The sequence below is a fragment of the Lagopus muta genome, chromosome 1 (assembly GCF_023343835.1).
Source record: "Lagopus muta isolate bLagMut1 chromosome 1, bLagMut1 primary, whole genome shotgun sequence".
Lineage (NCBI taxonomy): Eukaryota > Metazoa > Chordata > Aves > Galliformes > Phasianidae > Lagopus > Lagopus muta.
In genome coordinates this window covers 131,735,479-131,754,346 of record NC_064433.1, presented here as the reverse complement: position 1 = coordinate 131,754,346, position 18,868 = coordinate 131,735,479, and the positions used below count along the sequence as shown (strand labels likewise).

The 18,868-nt window shown below is 40.7% G+C and overlaps 1 protein-coding gene across 6 annotated transcripts in view; it reads left to right on the top strand.

The window, feature by feature from the left end:
- AFF3 (ALF transcription elongation factor 3) overlaps positions 1-18,868 on the top strand; it is a 323,793-nt gene that overhangs the window by 148,707 nt on the left and 156,218 nt on the right. The window lies entirely within an intron of this gene.

Genomic DNA, 18,868 nt, shown 5'->3' with positions numbered 1-18,868 from the left:
ATTTACCAAATAAAAGAATTGAAAATGTGTGTAAGCAACCTTCCAGAGCCTCTGGCTTTCACTGCTACTTTGTGCCAGTACAGCTGACCTTCATGCATGCAGAAGCAGATAATGGGATAAATTATAAACTGAAATGTACAACGATGTTTCAGGTTTACAAACCATGCAAAGTGCGTGTTTCCATTAATCATGACTGTCAAAAATCTTAATTTTGAAGGGAGGTCTAGGAAGGTCATTTTCCACCTGGATTTAATTAGAATCCATTATGTAATGTCATTATCTCCATTATGTCCATTATATAATGACAATGTGCAAAATCTGCAGTTATTTCCATATTTCATTATTATTTCTTTTATCCTAGTAATTTCTAGTTTATTTTCATGGACCAAATTAATACATATCCAGACACATCTTGGGCTGAATCAACTTTCATATTGATTATTTTTTGAAGCAGACAAACTAATAAACAATGAACCATTTTCATGTATTTTAATTCCTGCTCTTTTCAGTTCTCTTTCTACACTGACAATACAATAGTTTTTTATATTTACAATTCATATAATAGTAAAACACCAAGCCAGGTGGATGGAACGGTAAAACCTCTCTATTACTGTGTGTGTATCCACCTCTTGGATATCCACTACCCAAATATTCCAGATTGTTTATAAACTACAGGGCTATAAATATTTGGTTTAGAGATTAGCAGTGCATTAAGACTGTTGTTTCTAAAGGCATTTCTCCATTCTCCATGAATATATTAAATACAGCTTTTAATTCTTGAACTGGACAAAGAGTTTATTGAAGGTTGATTATGATGGATTGCTTATGACTTCACTGGCAGAGCTTTTACTTAGCTAACATTTACAAAGTGGGCTGGGGTAGGACTTAATTGCATATCCAACAAGTCTTAGACTTAATCTCTATTCTTTTGTTACAAGTTAGTAGTGGATATTGTAATTCATGAGAGCTTTTTCACAATGCACTGAGATTATGACGTGGGACTCATTCACCTGTTTTTTTTTAATATAGGATTTTTTAAAAGAACAGCTAAGAAAGTTAGTTTTCCTCCTTAAATACGAATTGTTCAAGTGGCCAAAAATGGAGAAGACACGGTTCCTTTCATGTGTAGGGACATGGATATGTAAAAGACTCTAATCTGATAGTCCCATGTAGTGCAGAATGCACCATATGACCTTCAGTTGTTAGGTACATCTTCAAACTGGTGAACACAGTTTCTCTCTTCTTTGTCTCTTGGGCACATTCCTCAAGAAATATTTTTGTGAAGCTTCATGATGAAATGTGCAGCACATCCTTGGATGGATAGGACCTTTTGTTCATTGGGGTTTATTCAAAAATTCTTTCACTTTGCTTAAAAGTTGAATGAATCAATTAACTACAAGCAGCTTTCCCAAGACCCCTCGTTCACTTCTCACAAGTCATTGTGCTGGCTGCAATCCTGTCTCTCCCTGGAGAAGGCAGCCTAAGAACAAAAGTACCTACCAAAAATACCTGGCTGAGGATCTGCACGGCACATCTCCTCCTGCCAAGGACTGCAGAGCACTTTGTCCCATGTCCTACTACTTCCCTCAGCTTCTTTTAACTTTTACCAACTTCTTTCTGATTTCCTTGATTCTGCAAAATCATGTTCAGAAGACTTTAAAGGATGGCAAGAGACATGTAAGGCTTTCAAAGCTGAGACCACCTCCTTAACAGGGCAGGAGGTAGGGGGCAGTTTAAGTATGCTTAGAGTCGAAAGCCACACTTAACATCAGTATTTCACTGTCTGCTGAGGGTTAACACAACAAAAATAGAGAGCACACCACTTTCACCCTCAGTCGTGTCCTCTTACTCAGTTTTCATGGATAACCTCTCCAGTCTGCCCATCCTCTACGTCTGTAACCTGAGTATCACTTCACACTAAAATTCCCCCACATCTCTGTGTCCAAGGCTACATGCAAATCCTGCAAACTAGTACTCTGTAACATTTCTAACTGAAGCTCTTTGCTCACAAAGGTCTAATTCTGGTCTGATTTCTCATTACACTCCTAAATTACTGCAGCATCCTTTTCTTGGTGCAGTCTTGTCCACATCCATTCATGCTGCTGGATCATAATCTTAACTTGGTATCTGGCCCGTATTACCTTTGTCTTTGCGTCTCACCACTGTCGTCTCCTTCTCTATTATGTCCAGCAGAGTTACTTGTCTTCAATTCTAAGGCCTCGTCTACTCAAGTGCTGACATATTAGCTACCAGTTAGCTATCACAGTGATGCCAGATTCCAGCACACAACAGTGTGCTAAATTTTACATGAATTAATTTATCCCATTCAGATCTGGGAAGAGCATTACTTTCCCAATTACCTCCATACCTACCTTCAGATCCCCTCTTAAGAGTCTCCTTTTTCACAAGGACTGTGGGAAAACAGTGGTGATGTCGGGTGTATACCTGTTTCTCATGCTTAAACGTTGCTGTCCCTCATAGAATCATAGAATATCCAGAGTTGGAAGGGACCCATAAGAATCACTGAGTCCAACTCCTGGCTCCATACAGGACCAGCCAAAAATCAGACCATAAGTTGGAGAGCATTGTTCACAGGTCCCTTGTACAACCCAGCTAGGCCCACCTGTTCTCATTTTCTTGAAAGATTAACTCTCTGAGTCAAGGACTAGCATAGTACAAAAGCTGTTCATAGGTACTCTTGCAGTACAAATCAGTATCAGAGTGGTCATTGTTACTGACATTGGTCTAAACAGCAACAGTAATAGCTACTCGTTTTGTAAACTTGGCATCCACACTTTTCCAGATGTCATCCTCCATAGCCTCTTTTTGTGCTGAATGGGTCAATTCACTTCTAACACAGATTTATTTTTATTGCTCTTCAGAAACAAGGAACACCATTTCCATGTTGTTGTTGGAGATGCAATTTCCATAGTAAAGCCAGAATTTGCTAGGCAGTTTCCATACAGGTTTTCAGGGCAGAACAATGAAAATCCAAGGGAATTGCAATCTTTATGTTCTCCTCAGAAAAGATAGGTCTTCAACATCACACCTAAGCATGTTTGTAACAGGAAGGGTCACTCTTCCTTTTGTAATTAACAGGACATCAGCAAAAGGAAGAAGTTGTTTACAAATTTAAATTTTAGGAAACCTTGCACTCCATTATAATTGTCTCTTCCACAAGACAAAGCAGACAGTAGCTAGCCTCCCTTCCTAGACAGTGTGTTCCCTGCCCAGACTGCTCTAGCATGGGATAGGCACTTCATGGTGGGCCATGTGTCCTCATTTCCCTGTCAACATGAAGGGTGATAGAAAGTTTGCCCAGCACCTTCTCTGGCTTCTTCCCTCTGTTCCCTTCCCCCTACTGTGTGGGAGGAGGTGAGGGTGTGCATCCTATCACCTGCAGGTTTCAGAACCTGACCAGAGCTAACATCTGTGCCTGGGCTTCCAGACCAGTTTAGGCATTGCTTAAAAATCTCCAAATCTTATTTTGCACCGATCATGTCAAGAAGATTGTATAGGTTTTGTGTGGTCTGTATGTAACACAGGGTTCCACAGCTTAAGTCAAGCCTTTTTTGATGTGTTTTACTGAGTGTATCAAAGCTCTGTAGACTTTGTAAATTGACAGATAATTCTGCACAGAACTGCAGCTTCCAAGCAAAGCCCCCAAGAACTGAAGCACAGAACTGCTTCGAGTCCTGAAGGAGGTTGATTAACAAGACAGTAACCCTGTCGAGATTGGAGCTGCTGTAAGGACTCCTGCTGAGTTTATAATCACTGCAGGAATCCTGTACCTAATCTAATGCCGTGCACTAATTCATAGCAACTTCTTCAAAGCATAGTGACTTCTCTGTCCAGCTGCAGGCACACATGTCAAGGACAGAGAAAATTATAAGTAAAGGCTTCGATAAAAATAACTGAAATTGTTCTATCTGGAAAAAAGGAGGCTCAGGGGAGACCTTATCACTCTCTTCAGTGACCTGAAAGGAAGATATGGCAAGGTGGGACTGGCTTCTTCTTCCACATAACAATGATAGGATGAGAGGGAAAGACCTGAAGTTCAGGTTGGCTATTAGAAAACATTTCTTAGAGCAGTGAGGCAGTGAGGCATAGGCTGCCCAGGGAGGTGGTGCAGTCACCTTCCCTGGAGGTGTTCAAGAACCGTGTGGATGTTGCACTGAGGGACATGGTCAGTGGGCATGGTGGGGGTGGGTTGGACTAGAGGATCTGAGAAGTCTTTTCCAACCATAATCATTCTATGATTCTATGCAGTAAGACCAGTTTGCAGATGTTATGTCAAATAGAGAGAGAAAAGATGCATTATTTCACTGTAGCTATAAAAGGTAATTCCTTGTAAGCTTTCACGTTGTAGATGGAGGACATGCTAAAAAAGTTTGAAGCAGAAAAAAGGATTTATACTATTCAAATATCCTTAATTCCATGCTGCCATGAGCAGTTGCTGCCTCAACCTCTGTGATATCTCCAAAGCCAATCTATTCCCTGCGTCTCCTGAAACACAGTCTTGCTAACTGAGCTTCATAATTTTAGCTGATTTCTATTTGCTTGTATGTGTTTAACTGTATATGCTGTTATTACTGGTGGGGTTTGGAGTAAATATTTATTTTGCTGTAGTACATGCAAAAAATGGGAGCAGAAGTTCTGCCACTCCACTAACAACTGTTGCAACCAATATCTGATACACTCTGAGTATATTTGCAATGGATTTACGGAGAAATGTTGAGTGCTGGATGTAGGCAATTCGGGATTTGTAAGATAAGTGGTTTGAGATTGATCTGGCTGCTCTTACAGCCTTAGCTGTGATTTCCTAGAGCTGCAGTGGCTTTGTTGAAAAGAAACCAACAGGCAATCTGAACTCTTAATTATTAAGGATGGTCCTTGTGCATTCCCTTTGTTTTTTGGGTTGACATGAGACATGTCACTGAATTGGAGAGAGACGGACATAGTGTCAAGCACTTGGTCTGCAAGCACCATTTGGCTGCAGGATGCAGCAGTGGAGGGAAACTGATGAAAGAGAGCAACAGGAGCACTGAGCAAAGGGCTGGAGGGAATCCAGACTCAGCCAGTCAGCACAGAAGAAGTGACCTCCTTTGGGGAGTGGGGAGGCAGGATGGGGTATGGGATGAAGGACAGGTAAGGTTTTCTCAGGAAAGACAGAAAAATAAGTGGCGGAGGCAGTGAAAGGACTGAGGCTACAGCTGCAAACATGCCAGTGAGGGATAACTGCTTGGTGCCCAAGCCTCCTGCACAGGGTGAGTGCCTCGGGTGCCCTTGCAAATAGGTTGTGACTCCCTGTGGCCACAGAACATCCACTTATGAAAACAGGTCCTTTTAAGTGTGATGGATGCACTTGAATTTCTCTACATTGTAAAATCAGTCAGACTGTGTAAAACGCAGCAGTCCTTATTTGAGCCACGTTATAAAAAAAAAAAAAAAAAAAAAAAAAAAAAAAAAAAAAAAAAAAAAAAAGAAGAAGAAGAAGAATGAAAACAGCATCTAATTCTGTATTTTTCCCCTTCCCCACTTGGGATCCCTTGGCTCATTAGCAGGCCTGCTAATTCTTTAGCAGAAAGCATTAAGGATCAACCCATCAAATATTCAGGGCTTTTTCCAACCTGAACAGCCATATGTGCTGTGAGATCAGCTGCACTCCATCAGCTGATTGAATTAAAACAAGAGCAGAGGTAAATTAGAAACTGTCTGCCCAAGACAAATCCTGTGAAAACACAAAATCCTACCAAACACACTGTCACTGTGAATAAGCATCACAGCCAGCAGAGCACGTGTCAATACTTAGAGGGGAGAAAAATCAGTTTCTTAGGGGTAGGTTGTTAGTTCAACAACTGTGAACTGCTGCCTTGTAAATGTTAATGACTGTAAGATCCCACTGGCTTCAGTTAAGCTCCTGGTGGAGTCAGACATGTGAAGAATTACAGAACACAAATATGGTAATCAGCTGTATATTTCTAACCACTCATCTTGCTTTCCAAAGCGGAGGGAAAAGCCTACAGGTGGAATGAGACCCACTTTGCTGCTCTGCATGAGTACAGGCGTGCAGATCAAGAGCCACCTTTGTGAGCAGAGTGGTTTGTGGCAGTCTGGGAGGAGGATGAAGAGGTTGCCCACAGCTCAGCACCTTAATGGGGAAATTCAGATTGGCTTTTGCGACTGAGCCCAGGGGAACCCCTGAGGAACTTGCAGGGGGGAATGCAGCAACTGCAGATGGGGGAGAGGGGAGGTTAGAAAACCCAGAAGGAGCCCAGTGTGCACAATCTTTCTTGTTCAGTCTCATGGAGTGCAAAAGTACTCTGAAGTAATAGAATTGTATTAAAAATGTATCAGAGGAATAAAGTATCATTTATTTTCATTGTAATCTTCCAGAAGAACTTTCATAACACTGCTTTACTTTTAGTAACCTTAATTTCAGAGCATCTCAGGCACTGTTTTGACTGAAATATACCATTAATTGCATCTCTTCACCATCATTCTTTTTGTATTTTTTTTGCTCAAAAAAAAAAAAAAAAAGCATTGGGTGCATTTTTATATTGTATCATTTCACCCAAAACACTACAACCCAGAAACATTTAATTATAGTTCAAGTCAACTAATTCAGTATCCAATACTTGCTTTTTAACACTGCTCTTCTTAAGGCACCATAGCATCCACCTTTGTTGTACATTACCTTTTGGCCAGAGTGGTGGTGGCTGTCCCATCACTGGAGGCATTCAAGGTCACGCTGGGCTGGGTGCTGTTCAACTTGATCTAGCTGTAGACATCCCTGTTCTTTGCAGGAGATTTGTATTAGATGGCCTTTAAAAGCGCCTTCCAAATAAAATGATTCTATGATTCTTTTCTACAGCAGCCGGGGATCTGAAAAATGTTAATAAATATGTAAAGGGAGGTGGGGGACAAGTGGATGAGGCCAGTGGCTCCTCCATTCTCTCAAGTGGAGGAGGTGTGTAGCAGTAGGACAAGAAGCAATGGCCTAAAACTTGAAAATAGGAAGTTCCATACTAACATGCAGAACTTCTTTATGGTAAGGTTGACAGAGCACGGGAACAGATTGCCAAGAAAGGTTGTAGAGTCTCCTTCTGTGGAGATATTAAAGACCCATCTGGATGCCTACGTGTACAGCCTATTGTAGGAAACTTGTTTTAGCAGGGGAGTTGGACTTGATGATCTCTTGAGGTCACTTCCATCCCCTGCAGTTCTGTGATTCTGTGTGATTTCCCTATGTCAGCTTTCCCCCAGCCAGCCAGATAGGTACCATTGACGATGTGGGTGACAGCACCGTGGAACTTTATCAGGCTCTCTGCTTGGATCTTATCCAGCTTTTCAGTGAGAATTTGCAGTTCATGCAGTACCTTGTCTTGCTATAGCAAAATTAACAACCACACCAGGGCTACATAGAGATATTTTCGCTTTGTTCACATAAACTGCAATGACTGCAGAATAGGCAGTGTACCTTCATACACGGTAATCACTTGACTCATCATATCTTGGCAGTTTTCAGAGTACACCATCTGCTTGTGGTGCTTTGGCCTTTCTTTGCCTGTGCTCTACTGCCAGTCTCTTTATTACCTCCTTGTCCGTCCAAAAGGCTGCGGAGCTACTCTACACTTTTCATAACTTTTGCCCCTTTTAGGTGGCACCAGGCTGGTTTTCTGAGGCCATCAGAGTATTTCTCCAAGTGATCTGTTAGTTGCCATCAGCCTGAGTTGAAAGTGCTCTTCATTTAGGCACCATGCATAGCACATCCCATTTTTGCCTATGTTCATAGAATCATAGAATCATTAAGGTTGGAAAAGACCACAGAGATCATCTAGTGCAATTCTTGACCCACCACCATGCCTGCTAACCATGTGCCACAGTGCCACAACCCATTTTGTGTGTTTCAGTTGTCAGTGAACATTTGTAGTCCACTAATCAAATCCAGACGCGTTAACATCTATTCACTGGTCATTAGCATGCAGTTTCAGGTACAAAATACTGTGTAAAATGGCTCTGAAGTGCAATGCTAACAGTGATAACATCAGCCAGCTGTTAATTGGTTGTACATCAGCAGAGCCCCTGAATTGCCACACTTGGATTTTTGCTGCTCTCACTGCTGTTGCTCGAAATGGTATGTCAAAGCAATTTGAGGTCTGTAGTACATGCTGTTATGCGTAGTCTGCTGTATGCTGCTCACTGAAACCTTGAACATAATGAATTTCAGTGTCAATGAAAAATACCGCTTTAAAGAGGCAAAAATTATAAACAGTTCAGTGGAAATAGGGGATCAAACTAGAAAACCTTACAGTGAAAATAAGACTTACAGTAAATGCCACTCAGAGGTAACCTCTGCTTCAGTCTCCGGGGACCTGATGGGGCGCAAGGCACTTTCAGTGACATGAGCCATTCATGTACTGAGGTACTGACATGCTCAAGTACAGCAAAATATGTCCTGTTTTGAACTGAACAGGGGGAAAGAGGCTCATGTTTGTTTTAGAGCATAAGTACCAAATGTGCAATGGATTTGTATTAGTAAGAGGCAGGCTGTTATAAAAGAGTTGGTGAAACACTACCATGCTAATGTGGTGGAATTAATTTTCCAAATTGCTGTTTTGTAGTGAGTGTGTACACCCTGTTATTTGACAAGGCAAGAGAGAATCCAGAATGAATTATCCAGCCTCTCTGCTATACCAAAATAATATAGTAAAATACTTACTAATTTTTCCCTCTGTTTAGAGTGCTTCACAAAGCTGGAAAAGAGGCACCATCACCATCTTGTTCCAATATAGATAAATGACTCCTTGTTATTAATGGCAAAGGGCCAGACAGATCCTCATTTTGTCTATCCATGCCACAGTTCCTTGGAGGCCAACAGAATTATGCATATTAATACCAGAAAGGATGTGCACTATCTGTCCTAATGAAAGAAGAATAAAATTTGGATAATCATACATACCCACACTGCTGTGAGCCGGGGGCTTGGTGCCTTCATCTGTCAGCTTTAGAAAGCAGCCTTCTTTACATCCCTTTGGTAAGATTCACTCAGATGAAGTGGGACCACAAAAGAGATGTGACTTGAGATTAAGGCATCCTCCAGTAAACCTTGTGGTGGCAGAGGCTTTCTTCTGCAATGTATATTGTCCTCTATACAATTTATAAATCATTTGAAAAAGAGTTGTTTTATTTGCTGTTTTTTGTGGGGTTTTTTTCCTCGACTAAACTGGGTATTAAGAAAGCTGAATCACCAGAGCAATGCCAGAAGATGCTGTTATATAGTACACTTTCCACTCAGCCCCAATTTGGCTGGTAGTCATTGAGCCCACAGGGTGACAGCCCTACGGACAGCTCTTACATCATAGAACGACTGATCAGTGGGAGCTCTCCCACTACACGTCCCATTTTGGTTTGACCCAGGAAGTGTGAGCTCTCTGTTTATGTCTGAGAGAGGCAGCTTTCCTCGTTTGGGAGCTGAGACAAATATTCTCTTATTAATCTTGTTTAATCATATTTAGAAGCAACACATGAGTTAAAAGTTAGCTTCACTTGGCAGAAAGACCAATTAAGGAAATTGTGGGAGAAAATAGGAGCCTGCTAAAAGGAAATTAAATCACTTTCAAGAATATTCCATAGCGATGTCTGTACTAATAAATAAAATGGACTAATAACTGTTCTCTTGCCCTGAGGCCAGTCAACGTAGCGTGGCTCATATCCAAAGTGCTGAACTCTCTTACAGCCACAAAGCAGAGTGTTGCCTGTGGGGAATGGCCTCTGGGCATGCATGGATTTTGTCTGTAAGACTTGGCCAAGGTCTAAACCATTCTGATGTGAATAATTTAATGATACAGACAATTGTGGGCCAGTGTTTGGGTATGTGGTCCCTTGGTGCATTAGGGTAGCCGTGGTCTAGCTTTTCTGTGCAATGTGCTGGGTTTCCTTCAGCCTTGTAGAAAATTTCAAAGACCTTGGAGAATACAGTACTAACGCACTGCAGTTGTGATTGGAAATTTTTTAATTCCATATGTTTTGACATCTTTTTGCCAATGCAGCTTACTGCATTTAGTTGTTGCTTTGTGTTTGAAAATGCGAAAAGTAAAAACTGCTTCTGAAGGAAAGAGAAGAATGTACATAATCATTAGCCTGTGTGATTCAAAGTGCTCCAAGTTAATAGTGTATCTTAAGAGGGATTGATTACTAATCCCATTTTGACCAAACAAAATACCATAGTATGTGTCCTTTACAGTTAGTGCTAAATGCAATTTACTGTGTTTGGATGAGATTTGTCATTTATAGAGTTACTTAAGACTTGGTGGATTATGAAGTAAAATTCTATCGGGTGTGCTTAAAAACTGAGATACTTGGAAAAGATGCGATTATTTTAACCAACAAATCATTGATATAGCCTTAAATAATGGCATTCTGAACTCCATTCTTCAGACAGTACCGTTGTTTGGGTTATAATGGAGATGGCGATGAACCATTACATTTCAGAAATTTTCTAAAAGATTCATTTTTGCTTACTTTTGACTATGCTTAAAATAACCTGGAAATAAAAAGGCTTACATACAAACTTCAGTTGAAAAACATGCAATTTTATATAGAATTTCTAAGCCTGTCACTCTGCCCTTGGGGAAAAGAAGTTGTTCACAGCAATGACAATAACTTGGTGGGAGAGAAAGTGGCCTTAATGCAGTAAAAAAGTTTACTTCCAGCTATGTGGGTTTTACACATGCTTTTTCTGATGAAACTTATCAAGTTATTTGTTATTTACTCATGAATGCTGAACAAATATCAAACAAATTCAAGACATTATTAATTTTTCTGGCATTGCACATACGCATACGCAATGGTTCATTATAACCCTGAGTTTTCAACATATTCCAGTGTAAATGAGAAGAACCTTATTAAAAAAATTGTAGACCCTAATCCAACCTTTGTTGACTTCAGATCCTGATGCTGAATTGAGAACCAAAAAGAAAATTACTCCTATTAAACTGAGTAAACATTTTCTTCATTTATCTGAATGGCTTTTTTCTGTCAGTGAAAACTATTTTTTTTTTCCTAAAAATGCCAGCTCTTAGAAACTTAATGAGTATTAATGAAAAGCTGGAATAATTTAGCATGGACCAAAAGAGGGTAATTTTCCATAGACATTTTGTTAGTACAAACTGAATCCTAAAAGGCCTATTCTCCTTTTGGTTTGGCAGAATAATTCTCATTATAGTCAACAGGAGCCAGGTATATATGCATCAGTAGCAGAATAGACTGCTAAATATAGTTGCTGCCGTGGCAGCTAGTTCCTTCTCTTGTTCATCTGATGCGGAAGCTGAAAGCTGCAGCAGCCTCACAGTGCAAAAAAAGAGGAGACGAAGAATTTTTTTCTGGGAAAAGAGACACGAGCTCCATTTCCAGGCTCTTTAGACCTTTCCTAAGTGGATGGACAGTCTTCAGCCTGTTGTGCTAGCGCTAGTGCCAACTCACGGGCAAGCTTCCCTTAGCTGGAGGAATCCACCAACATTTGTTGTATACCTCACATGTCTGACACGGTTAGTGCACATGGTAGTGATGGGCTGATGGTTGGACTCGATAGTCTTAGAGGTATTTTCCAACCTTAACGATTCTATGATTCCATGATTTTCTGTAATATGTGACCATTGTTTCAGGCAGGCATGCAAGTTCTGCAGTTGTTCCAAAACAATAGTTCATAAGTGGGTTCTGTATTTTTTTCCCCTTTAAGCTAGAGAAACGGTGTACATCTCCAAGCAAAGCAACAGAAGATATGCACACTTTGCCTTGCCTAAATTTTCTCGTTGATTTTTGCTGCCACTCCTCAACTCCCTTGCTCCATACATGACATTTCCACCCAATCTTCCAGGCTGAGCTAGCTCTCCCTCTCCTGCCCTTTTGGATAGCAGCCTCTTTCATCCTGCATGGTGTCTACCCCCTAAGAGAGCTGCCCTCAGGCTGTCTCCTCCCATACAAGCTGCCTTTGTCTCTGGGTCCCTCGGGGCTAACCAGAGTCACTTAGGCTCTGTGATTTTTTTAAGACTTGGGATTAGTACCTGATATTTTTCTTCTCTTATCTGGGATTTTCCACTGTCTAAATCTAGCCCCCTGTGGAGGGACAAGAAAAAAAATAAAAAGGCCCTTAACGTTTTCTTTTCCTTGGGTAAGATCTGTACAGGTGCTGGTAGTATTTAGCTATTAACCTGTTCATGGGCAGGTGCTAAATTATTTTTCTTGCCTTCCTAGTACCCATAGTATAAAGCATTCCACAGTAAAAAACAACCATAAGGAATTCATTAATTATACATAGGCAGATTCCCCAAGTCATCAAATGGACCCTTCTGTAAAGGATGCTCATTATCAGTTATTGTTTCAGTGATGTGTATACCTTTCTGTATTTTGTCATTTAAGCTTTCCTTGACTTTTTTTTTTCTTTTTTCTTTTTCTTTTTGCTGTCATTTCAGTGAGCTTTGATTTAAAACAATTCAGAAGGAATGTCCATTTCTACCCCTCTCTCTGTGCCTCTTTGCCAGCAGAATGCACGCAGATTGGATGGACAGGGAGAGGGAGTTCTGAGCTAAAACACAGACCCATAGTCTTTGGTCCCGGTGTACTATCTCTTGCACCAGTGATGCTGGGGAAGAGGCAAGCCCACCCTGAGCTGCCTGTGCCTTGAGCACTGTCACATAGCCCCTGGCACTGTTTCTCACTGCAGCAGCTTTGCAGACAGGCACGGCTGCTAGCCGAGCTTGAGAATGTCCCTTCTTAACACGCTTCACTTGGCAAAAGCTAATTCAGAAGTCATATGGCACAGTAAAAGCCATGCCAGCTAAATAGTGTATGCAAGTACTGGCAAGCTTAACACATACAAAAACGGGCTGGTGCATGACTCATCTTGTTCTGTCTCTTCAAGGGCCAGTAGGACCTGTATTCTGGCCAAGAGCCAAAGGATTGGTTATAATTGTAGACATCGTAGGAGCCTTGCAGGGTTTGGGGCCAGTAAGAAGTACCCAACAATAACCATAATTATATGTTCCATAACCAGGTGAATGTCCTCAATTTTTCCACAAAACCCTCTCTTGCTAAACGTTAAGGCCGTATGTCATCCTGAGTGTGAGTTTTCCTACTGTAATGATAAAATCTGCTCTTCCAAGTAAAAACTCAGGATTCTTTGAAAAACAAAGCAAGGATTTTAAAGCACTGCTGTCTTGGAAAACACATTTTTATGGAGCTCATGTCTCAAGAAAAAAAGCATTTTAAGAATCTTACAACTAAAAGTGTGTTAAACTACATGAAAATGGAAAAATCTGCGAGGCAAAGATAAGGGCAATTAAATGCTGAAGCCAGGAGAGGTAAAAGGAAAAGTGTAGCTGGTCGTACACCTATCCACCCCAGCCATTCCTATCCATCTCACATCTTCTCTGTGGCTGTTTCTGAATCCAGATGGCTGCAGGGTCATTCCAGCCAAGCACTGCGCTATGTCTCTTGTGTGCAACAAGTCTGGCTCCAGCAGTGAATCACCTTCATGGTGCCGCCTGCTCTAGCTCACTGACTCCAGAGTTCAATATTCAGGCAGCCAGCTTCAGCACTCCTTGCAAAACAGGCACAGAAAGGGCTGGTGAAACTCTTATTGACGCTGAACTCTATGTTCTTTCTGAGCAGAAGGGATGCATGAACCTTCTGGCAGTTCTAAAAAGTGAAACATTTTATAAGGATCTGTAGAATTAAATATTTTGTTCAACAGAGCATAGCTGGACCATCTGATTCTAGTGAAACGGTTGGAACCTCTCATCTCATGTCGGACTGTGTCCTACCTGTATAGCAGGATAGCAGCCCCGAGTGCATCAGCACATGAAAATTTCCTGCACCATAGTTTCAGCTAAAAAAACCCAAAACTCTAGATGCATGGGTTGAAGGGAGTCATGATACAGTTTAGCTGCCTCTCAAATCTGGATGGTGGGAGGACAAGGAAAGCGGAGAGTGATGCACAGCACTTCAGGGAATTTGGACTAAGCCAGGAACAATACAACCTGCTATAGAGCTATCAAATGTTTAAGTAATTTATCCCGACACAGAGGTAAGGTTTGACAAAATATATAAAATGCACAGCTTCAAAATTAGAGTTTTTTCTGTTTGCAATAATAATTGTAAATTCCTCAGTATCATGGAGACTATTTAAGATCACAGTTACCAAGGCATATTTAAAGAATGTTCAGACCGTTTGTGTCTGCCACTTATATTCTGATTGTCTGTCTTGAGGCAAAGCTCCTCATTTTAGCGTGTAATGAATAAAATGCACAAGTGGAAGGAATCAAGATAATGAATTTGCAGGATAATTTTACTAATTATCTTGTTGCTGATCATAGAACCAAGCCGCAGCAAGTCAATCCTGCCACAGCTATTAGTATGCAATGCCTAAAGCTGTTCTTGTAACATTTATTACTCATCTTGCTATCTCTACACTAGTTGATATATTTCTATTAAATTTCTAAAAGTGAAGTCACTAACAAGTTCCTTGTTCTAAGTGCAACATGTAAAATTATACGAGTTCACCAAAATGTAAAGCAAATGAGGGCATTTAAACTAAGATGTTTTTTACTACATGAGTGTTAAGTGATGAGTGGAGATGGAATTTATCTCACCTTGTTGTAGTTATTTGATGATAGATTTCTAATCAAGATTATTAATTTAATCTCCCGGTGTCACATGAGAAGGGATGGGAAAAATTGTACTCTGGAGATGTCTCTCTCCCTATTGACTACAGAGGGATTCCAGTCAATTGACTGAAATGGGCCATGAACACTAAAGCTAGGAGGGATGAAAGCTTGTTTGTTTGTAAATGGGAAATTTTTCTACAACAGCAACAGAAAGAAACAAGTAGTAGTATCAAAAGATCACAATTGCACCCAAACCATTTGGTTGACAACGCTTAGAAGAAGAAAACTGGAGAACATACATAAGCTTAGAGTCTATAATGATCCTCTGCCTTTGGAAACAGCTCAAGAACATGAGAAAGCATAAATTAGAGTGAACCACCAATATCCCAACTGCAGAACACGATAGACAAGCCTTGGAGTTGTGCTAAGATGCTCACTGTGGGTTTAGGATAAAGGAACAAATGTGAGGATGAAAAAATGTCAGGTTAAAATACATGCAACAAAGGCAAAAGCAGATGCACTACTGTGGAAGTGACCATGGGAGAAAGATCTTGGATCCTACTTGTTTCTTCTACATCCCAGAAAACCAAAAGGACCTCAGTGATGGAACAGTGTTGAGTCACTGTCCAAAGCCCCACAGAGCTGGTTCCCTAACTTCATTGACCACCAATCTGAAACACTGTGTGCTGCTTTTTCTTCTGTGTCCTCCTCATACCTCCCAGCCCCGAGAAAGCAGCACAGCAGCCCTGTGTATGTAACCTCATTCCTGTTTCACCCTAACCAGCCTCTGGAGCTACCCAGTCTCTGCCCTGCTCAGCATTTGCTTAAGCAGACTTAGATCTCCAGCCTGTAGTCCTTGACACTGCCCAAGTGATGGAGGGCATTGTAACAAGTATGCAATTTTTGCTAAGAAAAGAATAAAAATCCTCCCAAAATATTCTTTCAGGATGCTCCTGAAGCAAGATGAAACACCATAAAGTTTTTGATAACTAAATCCATTTGGTGTTTTATCTTTTCCCTCAAATCATTTCCCTTAATATTATACAAAACTGCAGTACAATAAAAAACAATAATGGTCAGGCACTTGGCTTAATAAAAGAGTCTTTTGAACTGCTGTTGTAACGGAGAAAAGAGGTCAGCCATTTCAGCATAGATCTTACAGTTAGCTGGAAATATTTGTATTATTAACAGAGAAATCAAAGCTGATTCTCTGCCAACCATGCTGCAAATAAGGATGCTGCAAATAAGGACGTTAGAAGCCCCAGAGGGCCACACTTTAATAAGCCAGTCATCTAAAGCACTGTTGCAGACAACCAGAGGGTACAAAATAACCGAGACCAGAAATGATCTGACTGCAGAGAGAAATTGGAAGGCAACAGGTTCTCTCTAGACAACTGGATAAAAACCTAGACGGTTTTGAAAAATAAGTATTTATCATGCTGCTTTTTTAGTTTCTGTTTCATGTTTTGGTTGTGCTTTTCTCTTCCACAGAAGTTCGTCAGAAGCATTAAAGGCAGAAATCAAGTGCTATTTGCAGGTTTTGTTTTGGTTATTACATGAAATTGAGAGCATACTGTGCTATAAATAAAAGCTTGCAAGTAAATTCCCAGCGTATTAAAACCTGCCTAACAGGAGATTAAGATGGTCTGAAGTCACTGACTCAGATCATAAACAGTGCGCTGTTAGCTGCAATGATTAATCACTCTGGTACAAAAGAAAAGAGGAAATTTGTTAAAAAAATAAGCAGGGGGCACGATGCTAACTCTGGGGCCAAGCGGATTGGCTGTTTAATAATGTATAACGAAGTGTGTGCCAGATGAAAAGCAACTCACGTGCAGCTGGCAGAAATGAAATGGCATTAGGCAAAGTATTTGTCTAGCTATGAGGCTATTTAGGAAACTACTGTATATTAATGTAATGTCTATTAAAGCATTTCAAATTAATTTTTGCTGATAGGAACCCCATAAATAAAACAGGATGTATGCATTCTATATAGATGCCTTCACACATATAATGATACGCATATATACATATTATACATTATAAATAGTATTTTCACTTGCATCTTTGCACAATTACCATATGTTATTAGCAATTGCTCAGGTTAATTAATCTTCAGACTTCAATTGTTACTCTGTGCGATAGTATTCTGAATAATCATTACTTGGTTTTGATATAGTAATAGTTTTGCTATTATGGGATTTGGCAAATATCTATAGCAGAGGGGAGGGAGAAGTGCACTGATGTAACACCCATGATACATTGCTGGCTTAACATCTGAAAGCTGTCTACCAAGCTTTTGCTGCCATTTGAATGGACCAGCTCAGCAGCGAACATGGGAAGCCAGGCAGCAATGCTTATACCTCATGCTTTTCCATCATCATTCAGTTTTTAAGACAGCTGTGGCTGAGGTTCAGGTCATGGGGAAGTCCAGAGGCATGTGTTTGGGCATTTGGGTGCAGCAAGGACCTATTTTTGATCTACTGATTGCCTGAAATACAACACCTAGCTCAAAATCCTAAGGCTGTTCTTTTCCAGGCCTATGGTCTAACCATCAAGTTGGAAATGTGACTTGTTATACCTTCTTGGCCACCAGCTTGGGCTTTTTTGCCTTGCTAGAGGTCCAGCTTCAACAGGAGACAGTGGGCAACATGCCCTCCCAAAATTCAGTGTAGTCTGAAGGTCTCTTGGAAAGCAGGAGCCACGCTATGTTGATGAGCACCTGCAAAGTCCCTTCTCATGGGCTGGGGACTATTCAGAGTCTTTCTTCATCAGCACTGCTCCATGTGTAGGCCCAGGTGCTCATCACCGGGCTGCTTTCTGGCCTCCTCTGGAAGGCAGAATCATTCCTATCTTCACAAGTATTTCTGGAACTCCCTTTTCCATGCATCAGATCATTCACAGTGTGGAAAAAGCAGCCTTGCTTAAAGGGTGCAACAGTCATTTAGGGGACAGAGAAGTTCAAGGTGAGCCCCAACAGTTTATAGGTTACATGTGAGCTCATGGTGTCCAGGAGGGGCAAATGTGAAGGCTAAGAACCCATCAGCTTTTTGGTCAACTTATTCATAGAATTATGGAATCATTTAGGTGGTTGAAAAAGATCATCAGGTCCAACCATCATCCTAATACTATGGAGTCGCATCACTAAACCATGTCCCTCAGTGCCACATCCATATGTCTTTCCAATACCTCTAGGGATGGTGACTCCGGCACCTCCCTGGGCAGTCTGTTCCAATGCCTGACCAGACTTTGCAATGAAGAAGTTCCTCCTCATATCCCATCTAAGCCTCCTGGCATCATTACATAATAAGCGATATCACTTTGCTGTCACGCTGTCCTATTCTTGTCACTTCACAGCAGAAGCAATCAGCTGATGCCAGGCAGCACGCGTTTGGAGAAACAGCTCTCATGCAGATTGGCAGTTGTGCGCATTTCTGGAATTATCAACAACAGTTAGTTTCTGTCAGTGCTTACTAAAAACATGGCACAGCTACTGAAATAAGTGAGCACTTAAGGGAAACCCAGACCTTTTATATCTGCCACTTATTTCCTGATTATCTTTCTGGAGGTCAGGCCCTTCATTTTGACACTTAATGAATAAAATGCCCACGTTGCAGGAAATGGGATAATGAATTGTGAAAAGACATAATCAGCAATGACTAAATAATTAAGGGAATTGAAATGTAGAGTCATGTGGGAATGTATTAATAATAACATGATTTTTCCATATGCTAAAAAATTCTGCCTGTTTTTAGAAAATCAGTCATCACACATGCTTTGTGGCAAAAAAAAAATTAATGTAGACTAATAGGAACTGTAATTAGATGTTCTGCTTTTAAACAGCTGAATAAAAGATGAAATCATATAGAAAGTATATTTAGATACAAGCCAGAAAGTAAACTGATTATTATTCATAGTGCTGTTAATAGGAGCTGTAATTTATGCATCTTGTGGGAATCATGTTAGGCAATTAGGAAAGGGAGTCACACTTGACTTCCCTTCATGCATTTACATATTTATATATTTTTCTATATCTCACTGTTTCCAACTTCCTGGTTACTTTTAATCCAAAGAACTGCTGGGATAATACCTTCTGGAGAGAAATTCTCTGCTGGACTCCAAAGTTGGCCTTCACTTAGATTAGAGGAAATTGCACCAGTTCCACTTTGATCACATTTGTCTCCTGACGATGAACTTTTGCA